This window comes from Pinus tabuliformis, chromosome 6 (genome assembly GCF_031772625.1).
Source record: "Pinus tabuliformis cultivar Carrire ecotype Pingquan chromosome 6, CPIR1, whole genome shotgun sequence".
Taxonomy (NCBI): domain Eukaryota; kingdom Viridiplantae; phylum Streptophyta; class Pinopsida; order Pinales; family Pinaceae; genus Pinus; species Pinus tabuliformis.
The window spans coordinates 1151961874-1151971507 of NC_142292.1; positions in this window are offsets into that span (position 1 = coordinate 1151961874).

Here is a 9634-nt window from a genome sequence, read left to right on the forward strand (position 1 = left end):
AGCAATGGCAAGCAAGGCAGAAGGATTGGTGAGCCGGGATGATGGCGAGTTGTGGCACAGGAGATTGGGTCACCTTCACCATGGAGCCTTGAAGATACTGCAGCAGATCACTATAGGGCTTCCTAAAGGCACACTTGCGCAGTCAGATCAGTGCAAGGGGTGTACTTTGGGGAAGTTTGTGAAAGCCACCTTTCACGAGAAGGATAGTCACGCCACGACGATCCTTGAGAGAATTCACACAGACGTGTGTGGACCTTTCTCAGTTGCTTCGACAGCAAAACACAGGTATTATGTGATTTTTGTTGATGATTTCTCTTGTAAGTGCTGGATCTTCTTCATGTAGAAGAAGAGCGAGACATATTCAAAGTTCTGTGAATTCAAAGCACTGGTTGAGAAGGAGTCGGGGAAGAAGGTGAAGGCTCTTAGGAGCGATAATGGTGGTGAATACATCTTAGACGAGTTCAAGGATTTCTGCAAGGAAGAAGGGATTCGTAGAGAGCTCATAGCTCCCCATAACCCACAGCAGAACGGGGTAGCTAAGCGGAAGAACAGAACGATTGTGGGTGCTGCACGGGCAATGTTGCATGATCAGGGCCTACCCCTTCACTTGTGGGCGGAAGCATGCAATACAGCAATTTATGTGCAGAACCGTTGTCCTCATAGGATACTTGACATGAGTACATCTGAGGATACTTATTCTGGTAAGAAGCCTAATCTTTCTCATTTGAGGATTTTTGGTGCTAACGTTTACATGCATGTGACGAAGGATGCCAGGAAGAAGTTGGAGCCGACCGCAGAGGTTGGGATATTTTTGGGGTACACTGATACGCCCCACAACTATCGTGTGTATTTTCCAAACAGTGGTAAAACTGTTGTGCGACGGGATATAAAATTTCAGGAGGAGAAAGCCATGAAGTGTTCGCTTGAGAGGGAGCTACACTTGCATGCAGATGAGGAGCTATTAGTTCCTAAGGATGAGCTTCAGGACGTGGATCAGCCACAGGACGAGGTCCATGGAGTGGAAGAGACCACTCATGCAGCGCCAACCATCAGAGGGTGAAAGCGCTTGACAGAAGCTGAGCGACTGGCTCAAGATGCAGAGAAAGTTGTAGGACCACCTACAGCCCAACGCAGGCAGAGACAGTCACCTGATCGGTACACTGGATACATGGCTCTTATGAGCAAGTGTGTTGTGACTGAGCCATCCTCTTTCGAGGAAGCTGTGGAGGATCGCGCATGGGTAGACGCCGTGGTGGAAGAGTATGATTCTATTGTCAGAAACAGTGCATGGGAGATTGTTCCTAGACCGGAAGGGAAAACAGTGGTGGGTTCGAGATGGATCTACAAAGTTAAGCAGGCAACTGACGGGAGTGTGGAGAAGTACAAGGCAAGATTTGTTGCCCGATGTTTTTCACAGATTGAGGGGATCGATTATGAGGAGACCTTTGAACCTGTCGCAAGGTATTCTTCCATACGGACGATTCTTGCTCTCTCAGCGTAGATGGGATGGCACATTCATCAGATGGATGTGAAGACTGCATTCCTCAATAGAGTCATTGAGGAGGAGGTGTACATTGAGCAACCCGAAGGCTTTGAAGTCTTCAGCAGCGAGTCGCATGTGTGCAGGCTCAAGAGAGCGTTGTATGGGTTGAAGCAAGCACCACGTGCTTGGTACACACGAATAGACAGCTATTTCACAGGACTTGGATTCTCCAAGAGCAAGGCAGATCCGAACCTATACCAGATTGTGGTGGAGGGTAAGTTGCTTATCATTGTACTGTATGTTGATGATTTGATTCTAACGGGTGATGAGCTGTTGATACTGTCATGCAAGAAGGATCTTGCTAGAGAGTTTGAGATGAAGGACTTGGGCCTCCTTCACTATTTCCTACGATTGGAAATATGGCAGCGCAGTGGTGGACTGTTTGTTTCTCAGGGAAAGTATGCTCGGGAGATACTGGAGAAGTTCAACATGCATGGCTGCAAGCTTGTTGATACTCCTCTTCCTAGAGGTTGGAGGAAGGAGGATGCCACTTCGGGAGAAGAAGTGGATGCCACTGTTTATCGACAGTTGGTGGGGTCGCTGATGTATTTGGTCAATACACGACCTGATATATGCTATGCAGTTAACCAGCTTTCACAAGCTATGGTTAAGCCTACCAAGCTCTTCTGGAAGGCAGGCAAGCATGTATTGCGCTACTTGAGAGACACATCGGGATATGGTTTGTGGTACAGACAGGAGGATGAGGTGAAGATATGTGGCTTCACGGATGCAGATTGGGTAGGGAGCCCAACAGACAGAAAGAGCACATCAGGAGGGGTCTTCAGTATTGGATCAACAGTAGTTTCTTGGTACAGCAGGAAACAGAGATCCGTGGCACTCAGTTCAGCGGAGGCCGAGTATATGGCAGCAAGTTTGGCTGCATGCGAGGCTATATGGATGAGGAAGATCCTAGTTGGTTTGTTCGGTTCTCATTTGGATCCTACTGTGATTTACTGTGATAACCAGAGTTGCATTAAACTCTCGACTAATCCTTTATTTCATGATAGATCTAAACATATTGACATCAGGTACCATCATATCAGAGATTGTGTGTAGTGGAGGATCATGTTACTTTCGTACATTCCAACGGAGGATCAGGATGCTGATATTCTGACGAAGGCTCTCACCAGGAGCAAATTCGAGTACCACCGAGGCAGGATAGGGGTTGCTGATAATCCATATCTTGTCGAGAGGGAGTGTTGAGATTGCAACAAGATGATGGAGCTTAGTGAAAAGAGTCGCCTTCACTAAGTGGGCCCGCAGGCTATTTTTGGCGCAAGTCTATTTTTAGACTATGTCTATTTTTAGACATATGGATCATGTCTATGGATTGCAGGTTGTTGTTTATGGATGATTGATCAAGTTGGGAAAAAATAGATGGACTTCTATTTTTGATGAAAGTGTGAGTGATCACAGTGTGAGTGATCAAAGTCTATTTTTAGACTGGCTGTCAAAAATAGAAAAGTCAAATATTATTATCTCACAATAATATTTGGACTATAAACTTAATCTTATTCTCTTGGAGCACTTTAGTTTGAGCTACAGAGGTGGCACATGCAGCTGTCAGAAGGAAATATGCTTTTCTTATGAGTCAGTTGAGTTGTTGCATGCATGACTTCAGTTAGAACTCAATCAGTTGAGTTTGGTGGAGTTGATTGTGGAGTTGATGGAGTTGTGTTCAGTTTAGCTTTGTTAATCTGGTTGTATTTAGTCTAACTGGCAAATAGACTAGAGATGAGTTGGGTGAATTAGTTATTAATTAATTCACAAGTTATTAACTCATAATATAAGTAATGAATACATCAGTTAACTCAGTTGCATGTCAGTGCATGTTCAGTTCAACAGGGACAGGTGGTAGAGAATCAGATTGCTATCAGTTGTGACTATAGTTGTGCACCAGATCTTGCACAATCAAGGGATTGAGTATGCCAATGAGTTTGCTCACGTATTTTCCCACATTATAGCTTGTGCTCACGTCCAACAAAGTGTGAGTGACTATTTTGCAGGTGAAAAACGAGTTTGGTGAGCCATTCTCATCAGTTCTTGAGCAGGGATTGAGCAGTGGAGGCAGGCAAGCAGTGGAAGAGATTTGGAGATCAGATCTGAGCTGTATTGTGTGTAACAGAGGTGGAGATACTTGTGAGAAGTATTATGCTGTGTAATGTTACATGACTCAATCATTAATATACAGATAGTTGGGGTTTTTAGCGAGATGCTTTCCCCGGGATACATACTGTGTTAATGTGTGAATGCTCTTGATGTTTTATTGTTATTGATGCTGCTATATTGATGATCAACGTAGAGGAGCTTATGTATTGTGTATGTTTTCCGCAATAGTACATGATCACGATAATCTCCATTGAATATGTGTTAAATTATTCAAAATTTCTACAGTTGTAACAATATCTCCATGGGCCTTCCTCTGCCCAATGACATGCCCCGTGGATCCACAGAAACTGTACTCTCGCGTAGTGATCCTTCACCAAACAATGCGGGTCATACATATTATAGCTTCGGGTGTCGAAAGGATATTTCTTGATATCCTCTGTTTTTGCATCCGCATGCTTGAGATTTTGTATCTCGTATAACCCGATCCACAACAGAAGAGTGGGCCAAAGTGACTTCTTCTTCCGGTGCAGCCTAGATGACAGTCCTGCCGAGATGTGGTATGATACTTATTGCATGATGAGCTTGTCCATGGAAAACTTAGGCAAAACATGTGGAGGATTCTGTGCATTGTACATCTGTACGAAGGTGCCGAAGGGTGAGGCATCCCAATATTCTATGTCGATCAGTGCCTCCATTGTTGCCTTCGACATGCAAGGTGGATCCTGCTCAAATATCATCCTATATATTGGGGTGACAAAATAATCTGACAGTTGTGTGATAACTCCTCTGAAGCTACATTCAGAAAACAATTTACAATAAGTATTGGCAGAGGTTTCTATCGATGTCCATGCCCACTTCATGCCCAAGAACTCCTGATGGGCACAAATTTCATCCAAGATGTAGGTGGACATGTATATTTCTGCTTGTTCACCTTTGGGCGGCTGCCGAGCTCTTGTTACCTATTCCTTCAGCTTGTGAGCCAACATGTCAGACTAGTTGCATGCTTTTCCTTCACTATCTAGTTGGTCCAACGTGATCACCCTACTGTGCAAGAAGGTCTTTGTTTTCTCTTCGCCATACAAGTGACATGAAAAGATGACCAAGTATTGATATGCCTTCCATAATATCTTCATCTTGTAAAATTGGTCAGGTTTCATCCCAAATTTGGTTGGCTCCTTCACCCAGTTCTTCAAGATTTCCCTGGAGTTGGCATTGTTGTTGGGTATGCTGAAGGGTGTCTCCATGGTGATCACTGGCTTCGACAAATGGTAAAACTGTTGATAATCATGTGCCCTAAAGGTAGTAATCTCTGTCTCACTGACACTGCTCAATTTCATCGTCTTGAGATTAGTGTGCGATATGATCCAATGTATCATGTCTACGCATGGGAGCATGGGATACCTTCATGCAATCCGGTATAAGTCGGACTTGTGAATGTTCACATAGACTTGGAAATCTTCGATATCTTCTCCAAATGTGCCTGAGAATGCATCATTGACCTCTTGCCATTTTATCTTGATTTTTTTCTCTACCATCAACTTGGTGTCTTCATAAATCAGCAAACTCGTAGACACTCGCTCAATTGTTGCTCTAGTTGATCTTCCATAGGTTTCCTTTGACCCTGCTCTCTTGGAGGCCATTGATCCTAAACTACTAAGAGACAGACAAACACCTACTATATCTAGAGACATAACGACATGCATGGCAAGAAATATGTCAGCTAAAACAAAGAAAACTTAAGGGATGACATGCAACACACCCGGGGAACTGCTGGCAAGGATTTCACAATTTTCATTGGGAGGCCGGGAGACTAACTACCGGAACTATGAAAAATGCAGTTTGGATTGTCGAGAGGCTAGTTGACTTCTTGAATTGTGTAATGCGCAATCCAGACTGGGTTGCTGGGTGCTGAGATTACACAATGCACAATTTCAACTGGCAAGTGATGTAGGCCCAGGGATTGCATTGTGCAACTCTCTAGGCCAACATTCATTGCCTCTCATAATTGTGCAAAGCAATACTGAAGGGCAATGATTGGCCAAAATTGCACATTTTCTAGGAGGAAGGTAGATCCCTCCCTCTTAGAATTGCACAATGTTGTATGGGTGAGGTAGAGTCCGAGCCAAGGCTACCTAGACCTGCCAATGGGCAACTGAAAGCAAATGAAGGCATGAATGCATGTAGGTATTGAGTGTAAGTAGAGGTGAATGATCATACATGAAAACAATGAGTGCAAGACTCAGAAAATGGAACAACATGCATGTGTGTGAAACAAGTTGCCGAATTGGAGACCATTCGTGCAAAAAGTGTCATGCATGCAACAAGAGTGAGATGCTAACGAAAATTGAAATGGTGCATATACAATCTAACATGCATGTAAATGACTGTAAGCATTCATAGAAATCAATCAGACAACACTCACACAAGGCAAAACACAAAAGGTGACAGAAATGTTGCAAAGGAAAAGCAAAGTGGACTTCCCCGGAAATAGCTAAGCTAGATGTGCTATGGTATGTCAGAGCTCCAAGATCGATGTGAAGAATGAGCTTTGAAGTGTCGAATAAGTAAGTTTTAGGCTCATGACGCGCATGCCACAAATCTAGGAAAAAGTGACACTTGGAGGAAAGTTTCTAAAACGATCTTTGCATGCAACCTCCAGTTACTAAAAATAGATCCCTAAAATCTAGGGATTCTTTTTGCATGTTTCTTTTTCTATTTCAGGAAAAAGAAGCCCATGCATGCTAGTCAAGTTTTCTCGGTCCCAGGTGGAACTGGTCAACTCGAAGGCACATGCAACAACCTGCTTGATTGAGGGAGATTTTTGCGTAATTTCTAGGATGAAGTTGGGCTGGATGTCCAAAGGGATTGTGCAATTTCTAGGCTGAGCAGCACCACTGGGCCAAATTGTGCAGTTTTCACTAAGATGACTATTTGATAGGATAACACAGTTTCCGGGCCCAACAAATTTCCATTCAGATTTACACAATTTCTGGAGGGAAGGCTCGTTCCCCTCCATAGTTGCATAATTTTCTGAGGGAGATACTCATCTAGTATCTAAACCAAGTACAGAGTGGTAACCTGTGAGGGGAGTGAAGCAAGCTATCATGCATAAGATGGCAAGCTGCTAGAAAACCAATGAAGCTCATGTACTTGACAGTGCAAGACATTCTGTTGAGGATGGTTTCTAGGGAGGCTCGCAAAATTTTGGAGGGTGGTTGTATCCTCTACAACACTTGGTGACACACTGGTAGAACTCTAGGTCTCTGAATGGACCTTGTTTGCGAAAATAATTCTAACACTTTCGGAAGTATTGTTCAGTCCTATGTTCATCTTGGTTTCCATACTTGCTTGATTGTAAGATTTAGCATATGCTAAGCCCTTGGTCAGTTGACACACATTCCAAGCCAAGCCAACACAACTATTTCGATTGGGGATGAGGGGTATATTGGTGCACAAGCTCTATGGTTGTCAGAGTTTTAGTTTCATCTCCGGTGTTGCTCCGTTGCGAGTAGGTATGGATAGTACCCCGATGAAGTCACGCAGGAATACAAGTATCGCTCCGCTGCCAACGAGCCTGGTCAGTACCATGGCGAAGTTAGTCACATCACCTCTTTGTGCAAGAAGCTTTTCTCTTCTTTTGTTGCATTCATTTTTCATTTTTTTTTTCACAATGCATTTTTCATTTTTCGTAACTATGCATAACACTTATCCATTTCAGAGGCGAAAGAGGGATCCTAACTTATTGAGAGCATAAGAGGTTTTTCCTTCAGAGAATTAGTTTATATATACCTCTGATGTTCTTGTTAAGGTTTTCCCCCTCACCTTACTCTACTTGACTGAGCTGACAAGGATTAACCCAAAAAAAACCGACTAGAGTAGGTGATACTAGTTAGCACACAAGAGTTGTGTTTTCACCAAGGTTCACTTCAAACAGTACATATTTACCATTGATGTATCATGGATTGAAGATAAAAATTTCTTCATACAGAGGCAAGAGGATATATAAACAAGTATTAATAACTGAACAAGTCCTTTTGTACATTACCCAGCTTGTTTCAAGAGTCGCACACGGTTTCATACGAAACTAACCTATGAACATAAACAAGAAAACAAAGAAAAAGTAGAAGTAAATGCATAAGAAAAGCGAGTCAGCAAACAAACATGCAAGGAAACAAACCAAAAGCAAACACTACTCCTACTCCTAAGCTAACGGTGCATGGGTCTGCTCACGTGAAATGATACTTCCAATGTAGCCACCAATGCATTGGCCGACCCATGTTGGTGAAGGCATGGTTCTTGAACAACAGAATGATGCGAACCAACAAACATGAAATATATAAAAATGAATACAAACACACTCCAAGTTTAAATGTGTCCACATAACATAAGTGAGTGGAAGTACATGGCATGCAGTCCGTGGACTTATCACACTACTGTGTGACACTGCGCACAGGTGATAAGAATACGCATACTCTTGACTATGACATGCAAGTAAACAAAAGAAACAAAGACAACTTGTGTCGTGCACGGGTGCTTGCTATGTAAGATTCATCCAATGGATAAGCTATGGGATCATGTAGTTCGAGTGGAGGAAGCATAATATATGTGTGAGATTGATCTTCAATGCATACAGATGAGTGATGAGGAGCCTCAGGTGATTCAACAATTTCCTAATCAGAAGTGAAACCAACCTCAGGACAGTGAGGGCTTGACATAACCATTAGCTTGAGCTAAATTGCCTCGACATTCTGTGGGGTTTCGACTTCATCGACATATAGATCATCATAAACATGTGGCTTGGAAAAATCAATTGCTATAGAATAATCATCATGATCGAATACGGGAGTAAATATATCATGACAACTACGATCAATAAAATCAATGATTTCATCGGCATCCTCATGATCCGATGAATCAAATAGAGGGGTAGATGAGAAGCAGAAAAATTCACCCTTCGTGTTTTCAAGAAAAGTAGATGAAAAATCAAGTGGATTTTCAATGAATAATTTGTCCTATCCGTTGTCGGATGATGGATTGACATCTGATGGTTTCTGCGAATGATCAATAATGGGTGAATCCGTAGAAGGAAATACACATGTGAAATCATGGATGGCAGAATCACCAAAGATGTCAAGAAAGAACAAGGAGGCTCAAACAAAAGGGATTCATCCTTCATCAAGGGTTGATGCTCAAGCTCCCAGTCATACTCTTCATGAATGATAGTGTAGGTTGGTTGCACAACACCAACTTCTTCAATGGCTTGATCCTCATTCACAACAAGTGCAGAGTTCGAAATGGAAGAATAGAAGACAGTGCAATCTGGAGGATCAACAGAACACAAAGACAGAGGTTGAGGTAAAATAGTCATGTGAAAACCCATGGGCTTCGCAACTCAATTTGTGCGAAAATTAAGAGAAGTGATGTTGGGAGGATGTGACAGTTGAACATATGTGTGTGTTTGTTCTCCCACATCACTCTGCATGTGACAGTTGAACATATGTGTGTGTTTGTTCTCCCACATCACTCTGCAGTGGTGGAGCTATTTGATGAGAGGATGGCGAACAGTCACTTGTGATAGTGACCATGTCTACTTGTGATTGTTCAACCCCACCACCAAAGTATGCTGAGTGGGACTTGGGCTTGAACTTCTTCTTGGGATTCACTGATTTGTTAAGACATTATTCAAATATTTACCAAAGATATGGAAATTTCAGCTGGCTCTTTGGAGCTTGAAACAGCAACACACGGAAGTGTTCCCAAAATTCCATTGACAATTCATGTGGGGTCCTCTGTTGTTGTAAAAGTTTTTGGTCAAGAGGTTCTAGATCAAAATGATGGAAAGTGGATTCAATGAGATCACAAAATTGGTCAAGTGAGTGCACGTTGCCAGGAGGTAGACTACAACACCACCATTGTGGAGATTTTCTAAGTGTGTATGAAATCAGAAGGTTGACCTCTTCAGCATAGAACTCATCTGCATTC